Here is an 18,290-nt window from a genome sequence, read left to right on the forward strand (position 1 = left end):
AAAAATACAAAAATTAGCTGAGCATGGTGGCATGCGCTTGTAATCCCAGCTACTTTGGAGGCTGAGGCAGGAGAATCGCTTGAACCTGGGAGGTAGAGATTGCAGTGAGCCGAGATTGCGCCACTGTACACCAGCCTAGCGACAGAGCGAGACTCCATCTCAGAAAACAAACAAACAAACAATCATCGTTGCCTCACCTTTATATTTTTACAAGGATAATATTTTTGGTAGATGAGGCAAGTTGAAGTAACCTGTTCAATATGAGAACTGAAGCATCTTCACCAATATTTGTGTAGGAGACCCATAAGCTACCCTTGGCTCTGGTGTATAATTCTAGGGAAGCTGTGGACTCAATTTCAAGGGAGGCATGGAGGAGAGACCAAGCGGTCATCTGGTGTCTCCAGAGCCCACCTGAGTGGATAAAACATTCAGCCTGTTTCCAGTGAGCCTTTTTAGCCTCAGGCTGTTGCTCTTAGTGCCCCTGGGCTTCTCTAGAGCCTCCCATGAAGGGACAGGACTTAAAGCTCAAGGGATTATAAGGAATTGAGGGGCCAGAATGGGAGAGGAAAGATCTGGCAGGAGTGGATGGAAAGGTGGAGGAGATAGAGGGTTAAAAGAGGAAGATCCAAGGATTAAAGGAAGCTGAAGGGAACATGGAAGATGGTAGAAAAGAGAGATTGGGGGATAGGTGATGAGAAGACACAGGTCACAGATTGGGGAAGGAAGGCTGTCTTTGAAAGAAGCAATGGTCGCTGAAAAGTTTTTGAGAGAGAGCATTTTTTTTTTCTGCCACTTTGTACCAAATGCCCACCACCACCAACAAAGCATCTATTGCTTGGATGAGATCTTGGTGGCACAGGATTCAATTGCCCTTTGCAGAATGAGGCAATTTAGACAAATTATACATTCTCCAAAGAAGCCATTGAAATTTAAGTTGAAAAATATTGCCTTTTTTTTTTTTTGAAGAAAGTGGGTGGAATTATTACCATAGTAACACAGAGCACACCCCACAGTTGAGAGGTCTGGAGAACAACAGCCAAATTGACGGTTTCTCATGATAATGGAAGGGACACCTGCCGGTGCTAGAGGCCTTGGGATTTCAACTTAGGTATGATTCTCGGGAGAGAATGAGGGGCTTCACCACACTCAGAAAAGGCAGAAGGGAAAGATAGAAAAACAGAAGAAAATGACAAAAATGAGAGAAATATAAGTCAACTTCTCACTGTGCTACAATAGACAGATGTCTGGAACACTGGATTAGAAATCATAACTTACCACTGTGGATCCTGATTTCCCCAGCCAAGGAGAGGCACAAGGAGTCCAATAAGGCAGCACTGGGTGAAGAAAGCAGGAGCCAGGGGCAATGGGCGTTTTGTCCAAGTCATGGCATCATTATTGTCAAAGAAAAGAAGTTTAATATAGACATTAGTCTAGAAAAACTTTCTTAAGAAGGGGAGTATTGCAATAGGAGTGGGGCAACAGCATAACAGAAAGATGCTCAAATCCTAAGTCAGAGAAGGGATGAGTGAGCAAAGCTTTTAAGATACCTGTGGAAAGTTGAGGGGAAATCAATAAAACCCTGCGAAAATCTGGGGGTGGGAGGGAATTCTTAAAACTTAACAAACATCCTGAAACATTATATGAATAGGAGAACTGAGACAGGAAATGTTAGTTTGTGGTCAGGCACATGGGGCTGGGTCTGCACCCAAAATGAAGCAAACAAGTTAAAGTGAGAAATTCACATAAAGCAGAGGGCCTGTTAGTCCTCTGCCAAACAGCCAAAAGTTGTTTCAGCTAACAGTCAAGCACAGTCTTCTCAGCCTCCTCAGTGCCCAAAATCGCCTTTGAGATTTCCCAGAGGACCTCTGGAAAGTTGCAAAGATGTGTTCTTTCACCGTGGGAGAAGACAAGAGTTGGAAATCGTTAGGATTATTTGATATGTTATCATTGACAAGATGTCTAGGAAGCATTGTCCAATCAGAAGAGATGCTCATGTTTGCACAGGTTAAATTTGTATGGGTAAAATGTCATTAACATAAACATGTTTAAAACTGTATTCTACATAAGAAGTTTCTAGAGAATTGTGAATGTGTGTGTTTTTTTTTCTTTACATTTTTAAGATTACAGTGTTAAATGTTTAGCTAGCAGAGTAACAGATGTGTTACTGGCACTCAGACCTCATCCTAGGGAATGTTTACTGGGAATTCCCAAATAAACCACAAGCCAAATAACTTCCAGCATTTTCCATCTTTGTACTTCCTTCATTTCCATCTTTGCCCAAGTCATCTGGTTTTTCATGGACCACCATTGTGTGGCCAATGATGGAGTGGCCTCCTGAGAGCGAGATCATAGAATCTTGGATAGACACATCGTTGCACCATCTTTGCCAGTAGTCACTTTGCCCAGGTGTTCAACATGCCTCTCTTGATCCTTTGGTCCACCATGTTTTGGGGATAGAGGATTAAAGTGAGGACCTGCACTGGTACAGCCTTGTATGTTATTTGCAAACTGATGAACATGGAATCTGCTGGCCTTCAGGCAATCCTGTAATGTGTCCCAACACCACAACTGGTCCGTTTTCCTTCTGCTTGAAATGGATAATTCTCTGTACCAGGCCTTCGCCCTTCAACATGCACTGATGGGGCCACGCTCCTGTCTGGGTTCTGAGGATTGCCAGGGAAACAGGAGATGCTATAAGAGATGACAACGCAAACCCCAGAATTGTTCATGTTTTCACTGCCCATGATATATTTCTATTTATCGGAGTCCTGGTGTCGCTTTGCTTGATGTTAGATAAAAGCAGTATAGTGTTATCAGTCATAAATAATTATATTTTCAAACTTTAACTTTGTTGCAACTTTACTTCTTTTATTTGGAACCAGTATATGATAGGCTGGTAGTTCTACGTTAAGGATTCAGTTCACTTATCTATGCATTTTTATGAATACTCTAATGTTTAGAATCTACTTCAGATGTACTGACTCTATTTACTTCATAACTTAGATATATTTTTAGTAAATTCTAATGAAGTGCTAGGTATTTGTGGCATCTAATGGCTCAGGATTTTTATGTTATATATGAAAATGTTTTCTTTGTAAGGTGATATATAAGCATTTCTATAAATTGGATGTAATATAGCCTCTTTGAAAATATTGCCAATACCTTGTATTTATAGATATTTTCTCTAAAATGTTTTTCGGATTGAATTTATTTTGTTTTGTACAACAGAAACAACCAGATGTGTTTGTCAATTGCATTATTCTTATAATGAACTCTATTCAATTATTCACTTTTGAAAATTATCAATAATATGTACATGATAGCCATTTTTAGACTTTTGTCATCTACTGATAGTTTTGTTTGTTCTGTTTTACATTGATGTTTCCATAAAATCCAATTATAGGCTAAGGTGTTCTATCTTCAGCAAAAAAGAACAATCTTAGACTCTGGTAGAAAAGGATCATACCATATACTCTGGGGAACAGATTTCTGATGGCATTGTTTAAATGACTATGAAATCATACCATTGGACTGATTCAAGAGTTGCAGACGTCTAGTTGAGAAGCAGATGCACTCATTAAACAATACAAGATCAGGTGGAAGAAGAGTTAATTTTATACAACTGAATGAGCAGATGATTATGATTTTTATTTGAAATATTGTTAATGTTTTATTGCTCTATTTTCTGGAAATAAGAATTTCTTTTCTTTTTCTCTTAAGCTATCACTCAAACAATTTTATAGACTATGCTAATTTCTTGTAAACAGAAATGAAACTTCTTTCTTTTCTTCCCTGACTCACCCATTCAAAATTTGGAAATTCTCCTTGAGTCTTGTTATCTTCATGGCAATATAGTTATTTGCATAGATACCATAGAGTCTGTCCTCCTTGTTAACAGGACATGAACAAAAACATTGGTAATACAACCAAGGTTTTGCCTGGATGTCATATTTGAGAATGACGCTTATTTGATCGGATATGACCAGTCACATTTAAGGAACTAAAGTTGACCTTATGGAGCCAATGCTTACAAAGCTCCTCTTGTGAAAACTGGCTTGAAACCTGGCTTTGCAAGGGTTCACAGCTTTGTAGGTGAGCAAGGAATGTCACTTCCCAGCAGGCTGTGGAATCTTAGGATATTTGTGGGATCTCAAGATGAAAGGAACGCCTGCCAAATCAATAGGTACTGCATGTGAAATCTGATGTGAGTTGTTGGCTTGGCTTCTTATCCTCTAGAGGCTTTGAAAAGTCCAATTTGACATTCTTTTATGAAAACTTCCAGCAAAGCAAATATAATATGATCTACATGTAAATTGCCACTCTTGCTGCACCTATGCAAATAACCAGGCCAAATCTCATGAGACCAACCTTAATTTGTGATCAAGAATAATCTTTCTTTGAGATTGTCTTTGATCAAAAGAGGAGGAGTAACTGTAGAAAGAAATTTGTATTTCCATGGAAATCATAGCACATCCTTCTGGATTATCAGATTCTGATTCTGTTAATTTGTGTTTGTTTGAGCTATGTAGTGCCTCTTAGTAAACTGCTGGTAACTGATCAATATGCAAACTTTGTAGCCAAGCTTTCTCTATCACTGTGGAAAATCAGTTTGGTACTTATCTGCACAGATTGTTAACCTTGCACAGATTGTCAACCTTTACCAGATTTTCAATTATTCCAGTTTCCTTCAGCATCTGGCTACAAACTAACAGCCTTAAAAACGATTCTATTTTTATTTGTTCCTCTAGACTTGTAGTCACTGGGAACTAAAATCTCACTGCCTGGATCCTTATTGGGACTCTAGGTTGCCCTGTTGCTGGTCTTTACCCCCTAGGATTTGAAGAATCACTGCAAGTTCAAGTTTGAGGATTTGTTATAAGCCTAGAAGAACTTACTATCATTCCAGCTAAACATTCATGGTCCAACTATCTCTTTGGATAAGCCACTCTTTGGACTACTCAGAAATTTTGGCAAAATGCTCCAGTGATGCACGCCCTTATTGGGGAAGTAACGAACACTGTGGACAGCATTACCAATATGATCAACATCTTATCTTCGAAAACTCAGTGAGTGGTGGGAGAGTGAATATACAATTGCCAAACCATATCTAAAAATACAACTTTGACCACAACTTCTGTAACAACCAGTCTATGAAGCCGAACCCCAACCTCTTCAACATCAGTAAGGACTTGGTCAATAATTGCCAGATTCCATAATTTTTGCTTGTATTTCTAACTTAGAAGCAATCATAGGAAGCCAAATATGCACTCCTAACAAATCACATAGGATGATCTACTTCTAGTTAGCCTGTTTCTAATTTCCCCATGCCAACAGCCACCAATTAGGCATACCTAATCCCTTCCCTTTTCCCACTGTACAGCTTTCCCATCACTTTACCTGCATTTGAGTCTCTGCCAAACATAATTGATGATTGGTGACTCTTTTGTTTAGCAAACTCTGAATAAATAACATCTGTTTGTTCTCATTTGAGTGACTTTTATTTATTTCCACAGTTTTCTTGGAAATTACCTCAAGATAAAATCTGCTCTGCCTATCACCTCAGACCCTAGCCTTCAACTGGGGCAGAACCCCTTGTGCCTTATTGTTTGCCACTTATCAAGTCCACAGTGATGTTGCTGAGTCAGCACCAGGTCTGCACTCCGCTCTATTTGTGGTGAGTTCTTTGGCTATTTATTCCATGTTTGACACCCTGGTTTCATTATTCCTTACCATTTGTTTGGCATTGTTGGCAAAACCAAGCCCTTCTTTTCATCCCTTATTTGCGCTCATTTGTGTTACTCTTTTGTGTTATGCTCTCTAAAGTGTAGTTTGTCATAAGGAGAATCACAGGGTAGAACACTGGCATGAGTCTTTTAAGACTGTTGTTAGTGCCAGCTTCAGAGACCAGTGGGTTTTAGTTCCTAACTCCACTACCATCTTGTCATCAATTCTGCCTAACGTCATTTGCATCACTGTTGTAGATCTTTGCTTGGCATTTCTTGAGTGTGCCTGTAGACCAGGATATACCCTTTTGCCTTCCTCTGGCTAGAACAACAATATACCTAGACATCCATGCTTCTGAGGTTCACTGAACCCCCCTCCTATTTTCCTCAGGTCCACAATCAAAATTTACATGATTCATAAGTTTATTTTACAATATGTAGATGATCTCTTTGTTTAGTAAACAAGGAGGCCTATAAAAAGGGTTCCACTTAATTGCTCTCAGCCCTAGCAGAAAAAGAACCTAATATTTAGAAATACTATAAATTTTCCAGAACACAGCCTGTTATTTGTGGCATGACCCATTTAAGGAGGAAAAAGCATTATCTCCTTTTAGACTACGAAAACTTTTTCTAGACCCTTTTAACGGTGGCAACAGAGAGCTCCTCTAGATATGACTAGATATGGCAGACAATGGGGACCAAATTTTTTCTGTGATTGCAATATCTCTTTATAACTTGGCTAAGTCCCAGTCTCTGATCTGGGAGCTCAAACATGAGCAGGACTTCCGTAATCTGAAGAAAGCTCTTCAACAGCCTCCTTCCTTAGTCATCCCTAACTATTATACAAAAAGCCATCCCATTAATTTGTGCATGAGTGTTATGGACATGCCCTTAGGGTTTTAGCTCAGTTTCATGAGATTCGTGAAAAACCTGTTGCTCACCATAGCCTCAATTTTGACTCAGTTGTGGTGGCTTATCCTTCTTGACTTAAGACAACAGGTAACAGCTACAAAACTTTTCAGTGCTTGTACTGAACTAATTCTAGGCTCTCTGCTTGACCTCATGATTCCTCATGCAGCACAGACATTACTATTGACTGAGTATACATAACACTTTTTGGCCAACTTACTAGCATCTAATACTCTATCTATCTTCCTGTCACATTACTATTGATACCTGCAACACACTGAGTCCTACCACTGTCCTGCTCCACCTGAAATAAGTGCAACATCATGATTGTCTAATTTCAGTTAGGGAAATTTATTTTCCTCACTCAGATATATTAAAGATCCCACTGGGAAACCTGATCTAATATTTGTTGGTGAATCATATCTCAAAACTGAAACTAGAAGTTAGTAAACAGGATGTGCCATCAATAATTTAAGAAGATAGGTTTTAGAATGTAGTACTCTACTAGAATTTAAATCATCCCATATTGCAGAACTTCTTGCACTTAGTAGTGTTTGTCAACTAGCTAAATTCCAGAGAGAAAGTAAATAGATAGATGGATAGGTGGATAGATAGCAGATATGCTTTTGGAGTAGTACATGACTTTGGTATGCTTTCATGACAAGGGGGTTTCTTATCTCTGCTTGGACCCTTCTAAAAATGGACAATAAGTGAAGAAACTTTTAGATGCACTCCTACTACCTACAGAGATGACTATAAATGTTGGAACTTATGGAAAGAGAGGCCACTTAAAGGAAATACTCAAGCAGATCATTATGCTCAACAAGCTAAACCCTCAAAGGATAAATCTCTGGTGAAACTGTGAAAAAGAAGAGTGGAAAAATTCCGGTTGCACTCTTCATTGATATAATCTCTGAAACGCTCAAGGTGGTTGCTTATGGCACCAGATCATTTCAAGTGGATATTAACTAAATTTCTTCATGAAACTACTCATCATGGAATATAAAAATCAGTTAGTATTTTTAATGACCATTAGTGAGAAAACTTTAAAAAGAAGCTGAGGCTATTTTCAGGTTATGTGTCACCTGTCAACCACACAATCCTGGAAAAAATTATAAAGATTAAACATGGCCAGGACCCAATGTCTCACTTTGAATATCTTCAAATGAATTTTATCCAGCTTACAGCCTCTGTGAGATTTACATTTGTTTTAGTTTTGTATATCCATTTTCAGGAGAGGCTATAGCATGTCCTTGCTGAAAAGTTATAACCCTTACAGACACCAAAAAAGCTGCTTGATTTTGTGTTTTCAAGCGGGGACATCGCAAATTTTATATCAAGTGATTGAGCACTCCCTTAACAAAAACCATTGTAAAAGAACTCTGTAAAACAGTATTTCTTACCGGTCTTTACCACCCACAATCTTCTAGAAAGGTTGAATAGACAAACTACATTTTAAAATTAAAATTAGCAAAGCTTTTTAAAACCTTTAAGCTCCCTAGGCCAAAGATACTCCCCCTAGCTCTCACGGCCATACAGCCCACTTGCTCAGAAGCACATTGGTTATCTTCCTATGAATTGGTAACTGGAAGGCCTATGCATTTAGGGATTTTACCTCTGTTGCTAGACTTCCCTACTGCATGGTGGCATGGCAAAATATTGTAAGTGGCTCATATACTATACTCTGTCCTATCCAAAGGATTAAGGATACCTTTCTCTGTCCTATCCAAAGGATTAAGGATACCTTTGCCCAACATTTTCCTAAAGTACCTTTTTTTCTGATCTTCAAACAGGATATTTCATCTATTGGAAGAGGCATCAGCGAAAAACTTCTCTTGTCTTCATTGGAAGAGACCTTGTCAGGTATTGTCAACAACAAAAAAAGTAGTGAGTCAGTGTTTGGTGATTCAGATTTTTATACAATTGGAAGGCTACTCTAATAGGGGACTTCAACATGAGGATGCTCGGTGATCCTGTAGACACAGCTGATCTTTGAAAGCTATGATTGACCCAAGACCTTTGGAACAAGCATTTGACTTCAGACAGTGGACAGATTCTGCTCAAGATGCTGGAACCAAGACCTCTTTCTAATTTCTGTTTTGCTTATCTACTTGTTCATAATCATTTTTGTTCATATTTTCTATAGACCCTTGCTTGTCATCTACTCATAACAGACCTTTTCTCTTTTCTTTCCTCTTTATTATAATTGTTAGGTCACAACATACTTATCCTAATGCTGTTCTTAGTTTATCCCAAACAGTAGCCACTGCTCTTAGTCATACTGACTGCTAGATATTTTATTCATCACCTGATCCTATTATAAAAGCCTCTGGGAAATTCCTGTTCTATCAAATGAGACCATAAGGAATTATAGTTGATAGTTTTCTACTTGCACCTACATGGAAAAACGATCTTAAACAAATCAGCCTGTGACTTTACTAATATCTACCTTTCCTAGAAAAAAAAAACTCAACTTTTATAATCTATTGATCAGATACTATGTAATTCTAATTTTAAATTCAACAACTTTCTGAGGGCAGTGGGCTAAATACTTGCCATCTGAAAGAGACGAATACAAATCCAAGTATGTAACCTCTCTGGTTAGCTGGTAATTTCACACCAGTGCTGCATGTATCAAAAGATTTTTTTTTTCACCAACCTCTTGCAATCCACTCGACTTGTCGCCCTCAGGGTGTGACTCCTGGCTATTTGCTTTAATTCAATCTTTTACATTAACATTTCTCTCTTTCATTTCAGGAATGCTTGGTTAAGACACCTGCACTTCAGGATTCTAAAACAATTGACCTTTGCTAACACTTCTCATCAGATGGTTGAATTTATTTTTCAGGAGGAACACCTACAAAAGCCCTGGAGAGACTGTTTATTAGATCCTGCTTCATCCCACTCAGAAGGTTTATATTTGTCTTTTACTTGCTCAGCAATCTATTATATTTGTTCATCTTGGACAAAAGGAGTTCATCTTGTCATCCTGACACTGTGGAACTTTACCTGAGCTCTGTGTTCCTGGAAAACAGTGACACTGATGATTAAGAAATCCCTCCATCGTTTGTGTTCCTGAGAGACTTGCTTCAGTGAAAACATCCTGCTTCATATGGCTTAGATAAGTCTTCCCATCTACTTTTTCTCATGACTCCAGTAAGATTCATGTGTACAGGTGTCTGTGGACAACTGATTTTTGATGAAGGTGCCAAGATAATTCAAGGGGGAAAGTAGTCTTTTAAGCAAATAGTTCTGGGGAAACTGAATAGCCATAAGCAAAATAATTAAGTTGAATTCTTACTTTATGGTATCTTTTTGAAAAACTCAAAATGGATTAAAGATCTAAATATAAGAACTCAAACTATAAATAAAACTTAGAAGAAAATATAGGAGTAAATTTTCATGACCTTAGATGTGACAGTAGATTTTTAGATATGACACCCAAAAGCACAAGCAACAAAATAAAAATCTAGCAATTGAGCTTTGTCAAAATTAAAAACTTCTGGGCTTCAAAGAATATTATCAAGAAAGTCAAAAGACAATCAATAGACTATAAAGATACTTGCAAGACATATATCTGATAAGGAATTTGTATGTAGAATACATAAGGAACTCCTCAAATCAATAATAAAAAAGACAACCTAATTTTAAAAGTGATAAATAATTTAAAGACACATTCTTTCAAGAGAGATAAATAAATGGCCAATAAACATGTAAAAAGATGCTTGGCATCACTAGTCATCAAGTAAATACAAATCCAAACCACAATGAGATAAAAGTAGCATACCCACAAGGACAATTAGAATCAAAACATCAGATAATAATATGAGCTGAAAAGAAGGTGGAGAAATTTGAATCCTCATGGACTGTTGCTGGAAATGTAAAATAGTGCAGGAACTTTGGAAAACCATCTGGCAGTTTCCTCAAATGATAAGACATAGATTTACCATAAGACTCAGAAATTTCCCACTTATGTATATAGTCAGGAGAAATAAAAACACAAAATGTACACACAAATGTTTACAGCTCCAATATTCAATACTCATAAAAGCCAAAAGTTGAAATCAACCCACATGCCTACCAACTGATGAGTGAATAAACAAAATGTGATATATTTATATAGTAGAATATTATTTGTCCATAAAAAATCAGGTAGTGATACATGCTATAAGGTGAATGAACCTTGATTACATTATGTTAAGTGAAGATGCCAATCACAAAAGGCCATATATTTTATGACCTATTTATATAAAATGTCCAGAATAAGCAACCTATAGATTTCGTCATCTATAGGTATAGAAAGTAGGTTAATAATTGCGTAGAGATGGGAAGGATTCAAGGGGTAGGGTGGGAAATGATAGCTAAACAGTAATTTTTTTGAGGTAAAAAAATTTCTAACACTGTGATGATAGATTCAAAATATGTGAATATACTAAAAGCCACAATATTATATACTTTAAATGCATGAATTATATGTGAATTGTAGCTCAATAAACTTGTTAAAAAAAAACCAAACAAATGACCCATGTTTGCAGGTGTTAAGCTTTTTGATTGCCTGCTTTCTGAATATAGTAAATTGTGAACCGTTTTCAAGCTATCTTTGTCCTTTTTAATTCAAACTGCCAGTATTTTCACTGACGAAAATTCTCTTAAAAACTCTGTGAATTTTCCATGAATCTGATAGGAGACTTTCTCTATGCCTCAAAAAACATATCCATAATTATGTTTTAAGTAAAGCCTCCATCTACTTCTGTTGCCTGTGAAAATGCAAAGGTCATTAAAAGTCCTTTTTGTCTGAGAGGGTCTACCAGGCACAATCTTCAATGTCTGAAGTCTTAATAAAGGCTTTTATAGTTATCCATTGCTACATAACGAATCATTTCAAAGCTTAGTGAATTAAAACAATCGTTATTTTAAAAAAATTCTGATCATTTTGTGGGTCAATTAGGAGAGTCTTGTACAGATTTTGCCTGGATTCATTCATGTGATTCATTATAGCTGGAGATTTGACTAGACTGGAAGGTACAAGATGATCTTTCTGGCCACTGATTCTGTTCTTTGGCTGGGATAACATGGTTTTTCTCCACATGGCCTCTCATCTTTCAGTAGGTGAATTAAGATTATTTTCATGGCTGACTCAGGGAAGTGTTCCAAGAGAACAAAATCAGAAAATGCAAAGCCTCTTAAACCTAACCTCAAAAGTTGCATTTTCAAGGGAGGTGGCCAAGATGGCCGACTAGAAGCAGCAGCGATCAGAAGCTCCCATCAAAAAGAACCATAAGAGCACACGAATTCTTTATTAGCAATTGAGGTATCCAGGTTCTGTCATCAGAACTGACTAGGTGGCTAGTGTGACCCATGGAGAGGAAGGAAGAGCAGTGTGGTGCAGCAGCCCACCTGAGAGCCACATGGGACAGGGGAGCCCCCACCCCCCAGCCAAGGGAGGCAGCGAGTGAGCATGCTACTCAGCCTGGGAAAACGTGCTTTTTCCATGGAACTGTGCAACCCGTGGATTGGAAGATCCCACTCGTGAGCCCACACCACCCGGGACTAGGGCCCCAACCATGAAGCCCTGCAGATTCTCAACAGCCACTGAGATAGAATCTGCTTAAGCATTACAAGCTCCCATGGGGAGGGGTGACCAGCACCACAGCTGCAGGTGCCTACTGCCTTAGCTGTTTGAGCTCCCTGGGGAACGGGTGACGGCCAACACTGGGACTGAAAGCCACCTAACACACTAAGCTCCCAGGGTGGGGGAAGGGCGGCAGCCATCTCTATAGCGCCAGTCTGCACTTTTCCCCTGCTGGAGCCAGGGAAGCTGGATGGCTTGGTCCCAAGAGGTATCCCCAACAGCCCAACACATCAGCTGTGGCATACTGCAGACAGAGTGCCTCTTCAAACTTGACCTTGACCCATCTCTCCTCACTGGGTGGGGCCTCCCTGCAGGAACTCAAACAACTCCAGCCAGGGGCTCAGGATCTCCCTGGGCCTGAGCCCCTAGGGGGAGGGGTGGCTATGGTCTCTGCGGACTAGCAGACTTAGTTTTTCCTCCTGCTAGTTATGAGGAATCCAGGCAACCCAGATGAATGGGTTTATCCCCAGTAAAGCACATCCTCTCCACCAAGGGATAGCAAAGTGCTTCATTAAACAGGTCCTGCTCCCTGTGCCACTCAACTGGGTGAGACCCTCCAACAGGGGTTGTCAGACACCCTATACAGAAGCATTCCTACTGGCATCAGATTGGTGCCCTTTGAGGTCAGAGATCCCAGAGGATGGAGCACGCATCCATCTGTACTGTTCTCCAGCCTCCTCAAGTGACGTTTCCAGGAGCGGGAATGAATGAGATGAATAGAGCCTGAAGTGAACCCCCAGCAAACTCCTGCAGTCCTACAGAAGAGGGACATGACAGTTGCAAGAGAAACAAACAGAAAGCAATAACAACAGCATCAACAACAAAAGTCCCCACAAAAACCCCATCCAAAGGTCAGCAGCCTCAAAGATTGATATAGACAAATTCATGAAGATGAGAAAGAATCATCTAAAAAACACTGAAAACCCAAAAGGCCAGAAACCCCTTTTTCCTCCAAAGTATCACAAAGTCTTTCCAGCAAGGGAGCAGAACTGGACGGAGGAAGAGATGGACAAATTGACAGAAGTATGAGATGGATGAATTGACAGCCATGAAAATAGCAAACTCCACTGAGCTAAAGGAGCATGTTCTAACCCAATGCAAAGCAGCTAAGAACCTTGATAAAAGGTTACAGGAACTGCTAACTAGAATAACCAGTTTACAGAGGAACATAAATGACCTGATGGAGCTGAAAAACACAGCAGAAGAACTTCATGAAGCATACGCAAGTATCAATACCCAAATTGACCAATGAGAAAAAGGGATATCAGAGTTGGAAGACCATCTTGCTGAAATAAGGCATGCAGACAAGATTAGAGAAAAAAGAATGAAAAAGAATGAACAAAACTGCTAAGAAATATGGGACTATTTAAAAAGATTGAACCTATGATTGACTGGAGTACCTGAAAGAGATGGCAAGAATGGAACCAAGCTGGAAAGCACACTTCAAGATGTTATCCAGAACTTCCCCAACCTAGCAAGACAGGCCAATATTCAAATTCAGGAAACACAGAGAACACCACTGAGGTACTCCACGAGAGGATCAACCCCAAGACACATAATCATCAGATTCTCCAAGGTCAAAATGAAAGAAAAAATATTAAGGGCAGCTAGAGAGAAAGGCCAGGTCACCTACAAAGGAAAGCCCATCAGACTAACAGTGGACCTCTCAGGAGAAACCTATAAGTCAGCCAAAAGAGAGGCGGGGCCAATATTTAACATTCTTAAAGAAAAGGGTTTTCAACCCGAATTTCATATCCAGCCAAACTAAGCTTCATAAGTGAAGGGGAAATAAAATCCTTCCCAGTCAAGCAAATACCGAGAGATTTCATCACCACCAAGCCTGCCTTACAAGAGCTCCTGAAGGAAGCACTAAATATGGAAAGGAAAAATCAGTACCAGCCACTGCAAAAACACACCAAAATATAAAGACCAATGACACGATGAAGAAACTGCATCAACTAGTGTGCAAAACAACCAGATAGCATCATGATGAGAGGATCAAATTAACACATAACAATATTAACTTTAAATGTAAATGGGCTAAATACCCCAATTAAAGGACACAGACTGGCAAGTTGGATAGAGTCAAGACCCATTGGTGTGCCATATTTAGGAGACCCATCTCATGTGCAAAGACACACACAGGCTCAAAATAAAGGAATGGTGGAAAATGTACCAAGCAAATGGAAAGAAAAAAACAAACAGGGGTTGCAATCCTAGTTTCTGACAAAACAGACTTTATACCAACAAAGATCAAAAAAGACAAGAAGGTCATTACATATTGGTAAAAGGATCAATTCAACAAGAAGAGCTAACTATCCTAAATATATATGCACTCAATACAGGAGCACCCAGATTAATAAAACAAGTTCTTAGAGACCTACGAAGAGACTTAGATTCCCACATAATAATAGTGGGAGACTTTAACACCCCACTGTCAATATTAGACAGATCAATGAGACAGAAAATTCACAAGGATATTCAAGACTTGAACTCAGCTCTGGATCAAATGGACCTAATAGACATCTGCAGAACTCTCCACCCCAAACCAACAGAATATACATTCTTCTCAGTGCCACATGACGCTTATTCTAAAATCAACCACATAATTGGAAGTAAAACACTCCTTAGCAAATGCAAAAAACTGAAATCATAACAAACACTCTCTGAGACCACAGTACAATCAAATTAGAACTCAGGATTAAGAAACTCATTGAAAACCACACAGCTACATGGAAATTGAACAATCTGCTCCTGAATGACTCCTGGGTAAATAATGAAATTAAGGCAGAAATCAAGAAGTTCTTTGACACCAATGAGAACAAAGAGATGTACCAGAATTTCTGGGACACTGCTAAAGCAGTGTTAAGAGGGAAATTTATAGCACTAAATGATCACACCAGAAAGCTAGAAAGACCTCAAATCAACACCCTAAAATCACAATTAAAAGAGGTGGAGAAGCAAGAGCAAACAAATCCAAAAACTCTCGGGAGACAACAAATAACTAAGATCAGAGCAGAACTGAAGAAGATAGAGACAAAAAAAAAAAAAAAAAAAGAAAAAGAAAGAAAACCCTTCAAAAACTCAATGAATTCAGGAGCTGTCTTTTTTTTAAATTAACAAAATAGATAGACAGCTAGCTAGACTAGTAAGGAAGAAAAGAGAGAAGAATCAAATAGACACAATAAAAAATCATAAAGAGGTAATACCACTGATGGAAGAATAGCATAAAAACCTCTATGCAAATAAACTAGAAAATCTAGAAGAAATGGATAAATTACTGGAGACATACACCCTCCCAAGACTAAACCAGGAAGAAGTCGAATCCCTGAATAGACCAATAACAAATTCTGAAATTGAGACAATTAAGAGCCTACCAACCAAAAACAGCCCAGAACCAGATGGATTCACAGCCAAAATCTACCAGAGATAGGTACCAGGAGCTGGTACCATTCCTTCTGAAACAATTTCAAATGACCATAAAGGAAGGACTCCTCCCTAACTCATTTTATAAGGCCAGCATCATCCTGATACCAAAACCGGGCACACACAGCAACAACAAAAACTTCAGGCCAATATCCCTGATGAATATCAATACAAAAATCCTCAGTAAAATACTGGCAAACTGAACCCAGCAGCACATCAAAAATTTTATCCACCGTGATCAAGTTGGCTTTATCTCTGGGATGCAAGTCTGGTTCAACATAAGCAAATACAATAAACCTAATCCATCAATGACGAAATAGAACCAATGACGAAAACCATATGATCATCTCAATAGATGCAGAAAAGGCCTTCAATAAAATTCAACATCCCTTCATGTTAAAAATTCTCAATAAACCAGGTATTGATGGAACATATCTCAAAATAATAAGAGCTGTTTATGACAAACCCACAGCCAATATCATACTGAATGGGCAAAAGCTGGAAGTACTCCCTTTGAAAAATGGCACAAGACAAGATGCCCTCTCTCACCACTCCTATTCAACATAGTATTGGAAGTTCTGGCCAGACAAATTGTCTCTGTTTGCAGATGACGTGATTCTATATTTAGAGAACCCCAATGTCTGAGCTCAAAAACTCCTTAAGCTAATAAGCAACTTCAGCAAAGTCTCAGGATAGAAATCTGTGTGAAAAAATCATAATCATTGTTATACACCAACAATAGATGAGCAAAGCCACATCATGAATGAACTCCCATTCACAATTGCTACAAAGAGAATAAAATACATAGGAATACAGCTAACAAGGGGTGTGAAGGACCTCCTCAAAAAGAACTACAAACCACTGCTCAAGGAAATAAGAGATGACATAATCAAATGGAAAAACATTCCATCCTTATGGATAGGAAAAATCAATATTGTAAAAATGGCCATACTGCCCAAAGTGATTTATAGATTCAATGCTATTCCCATCAAACTACCGTTGACATTCTTCAAAGAATTAGAGAAAACCACTTTAAATTTCATATGGAACCAAAAAAGAGCCTGTATAGCTAAGACAATAATAAGCAAAAAGAACAAAGCTGGAGGCATCATGCTACCTGACTTCAACCTATACAAGGCTACAGTTATCAAAACAGCATGGTACTGTTACCAAAACAGACATATAGATCAATGGAACAGAACAGAAACCTCAGAAATAACACCACACATCTAAAACCATCTAATCTTTGACAAACCAGGCAAAAACCAGCAATGGGGAAAGGATCCCTATTTAATAAATGGTGCTAGGAAAACTGGCTAGCCATATGCAGAAAACAAACTGGACGCTTCTCTTACATTTTATGCAAAAATTAAGTCAAAATAGATTAAAGATTAAAATGTAAAACCTGAACCATAAAAACCCTAGAAGAAAACCTAGGCAATGTCATTCAGGACATATGCATGGGCAAAGACTTCATGACAAAAATGCCAAAAGCAATTGCAACAAAAGCCAAAACTGACAAATGGGATCTAATTAAACTAGAGAGCATCTGCACAGCAAAAGAAACTATCATCAGAGTGAACAGGCAACCTACAGAATGGGAGAAAATTTTTGCAATCTACCCATCTGACAGAGGTCTAATATCCAGAATCTACAAGTAACTTGAAGAAATTTACAAGAAAAAAACAACTGCATCAAAAAGTGGGCAAAGGATATGAACAGACACTTCTCAGAAAAGACATTTATGCAGCCAACAAACATGAAAAAAAGCTCAACATCACTGATCATTAGAGAAATGCAAACCGAAATCACAATGAAACACCATTTCACGCCAGTAAGAAGGGTGATTATTAAAAAATCAAGAAATGATAGATGCTGGCGAAATAGGAGAAATAGGAACACTTTTACACTGTTGGTGGGAATGCAAATTAATTCAGTCATTGTAGAAGATAATATGGTGATTCCTCAAGGATCTAGAATCAGAAATACTATTTGACCTAGCAATCCAATTACTGGGTATACCCAAAGGAATACAAATCATTCTACTATAAAGACACATGCACACGTATGTTTATTGCAGCACTATTTTACCATAGCAAAGACATAGAACCAACCCAAATGCCCATCAATGATAGGCTGGATAAAGAAAACGTGGTACATATATACCATGGAATACTGTACAGCCATAAAAAGGAATGAGATCATGTCCTTTGCAGGGACATGGATGAAGCTAGAAGCCATCATCTTCAGCAAACTAACACAAGAACAGAAAACCAAACACTGCATGTTCTCACTCATAAGAGGGAGTTGAATAATGAGAATACATAGACACAGGGAGGGGAACAACACACACCAGGGCCCGTTAGGGGTAGGTGGTGAGGGGAGGGAGAGCATTAGGACAAATAGCTAATGCATGTGGGGCTTAAAACCTAGATGATGGGTTGATAGGTGCAGCAAACCACCATGGCACACGTATACCTATGTAACAAACATACACGTTCTACACTTGTATCCCGGAACTTAAAATAAAAATTAAAAAAAAAAGTTGAATTGTCATTTTTGCCACATTCTATTAATCAAAGCAAGTTATAAAGCTAGCC

The 18,290-nt window shown here is 38.6% G+C and overlaps 1 long non-coding RNA gene and 1 pseudogene across 1 annotated transcript in view; both read right to left on the reverse strand.

Annotated features, from left to right (window-relative positions):
- The window catches only part of LOC115830663, a 28,337-nt gene extending 26,778 nt beyond the window's left edge, over positions 1-1,559 (reverse strand). The window contains exon 1 of the long non-coding RNA XR_004026212.1: positions 1,272-1,559. This is a non-coding gene — a long non-coding RNA (uncharacterized LOC115830663). The remainder of the gene's footprint in view (positions 1-1,271) is intronic.
- Positions 1,560-2,194: 635 nt separating this feature from the next.
- LOC100586990 lies at positions 2,195-6,831 on the reverse strand (annotated as a pseudogene).
- Between the last annotated feature and the right edge of the window lie 11,459 nt (positions 6,832-18,290).

Source organism: Nomascus leucogenys, chromosome 16 (genome assembly GCF_006542625.1).
Source record: "Nomascus leucogenys isolate Asia chromosome 16, Asia_NLE_v1, whole genome shotgun sequence".
Taxonomy (NCBI): Eukaryota; Metazoa; Chordata; class Mammalia; order Primates; family Hylobatidae; genus Nomascus; species Nomascus leucogenys.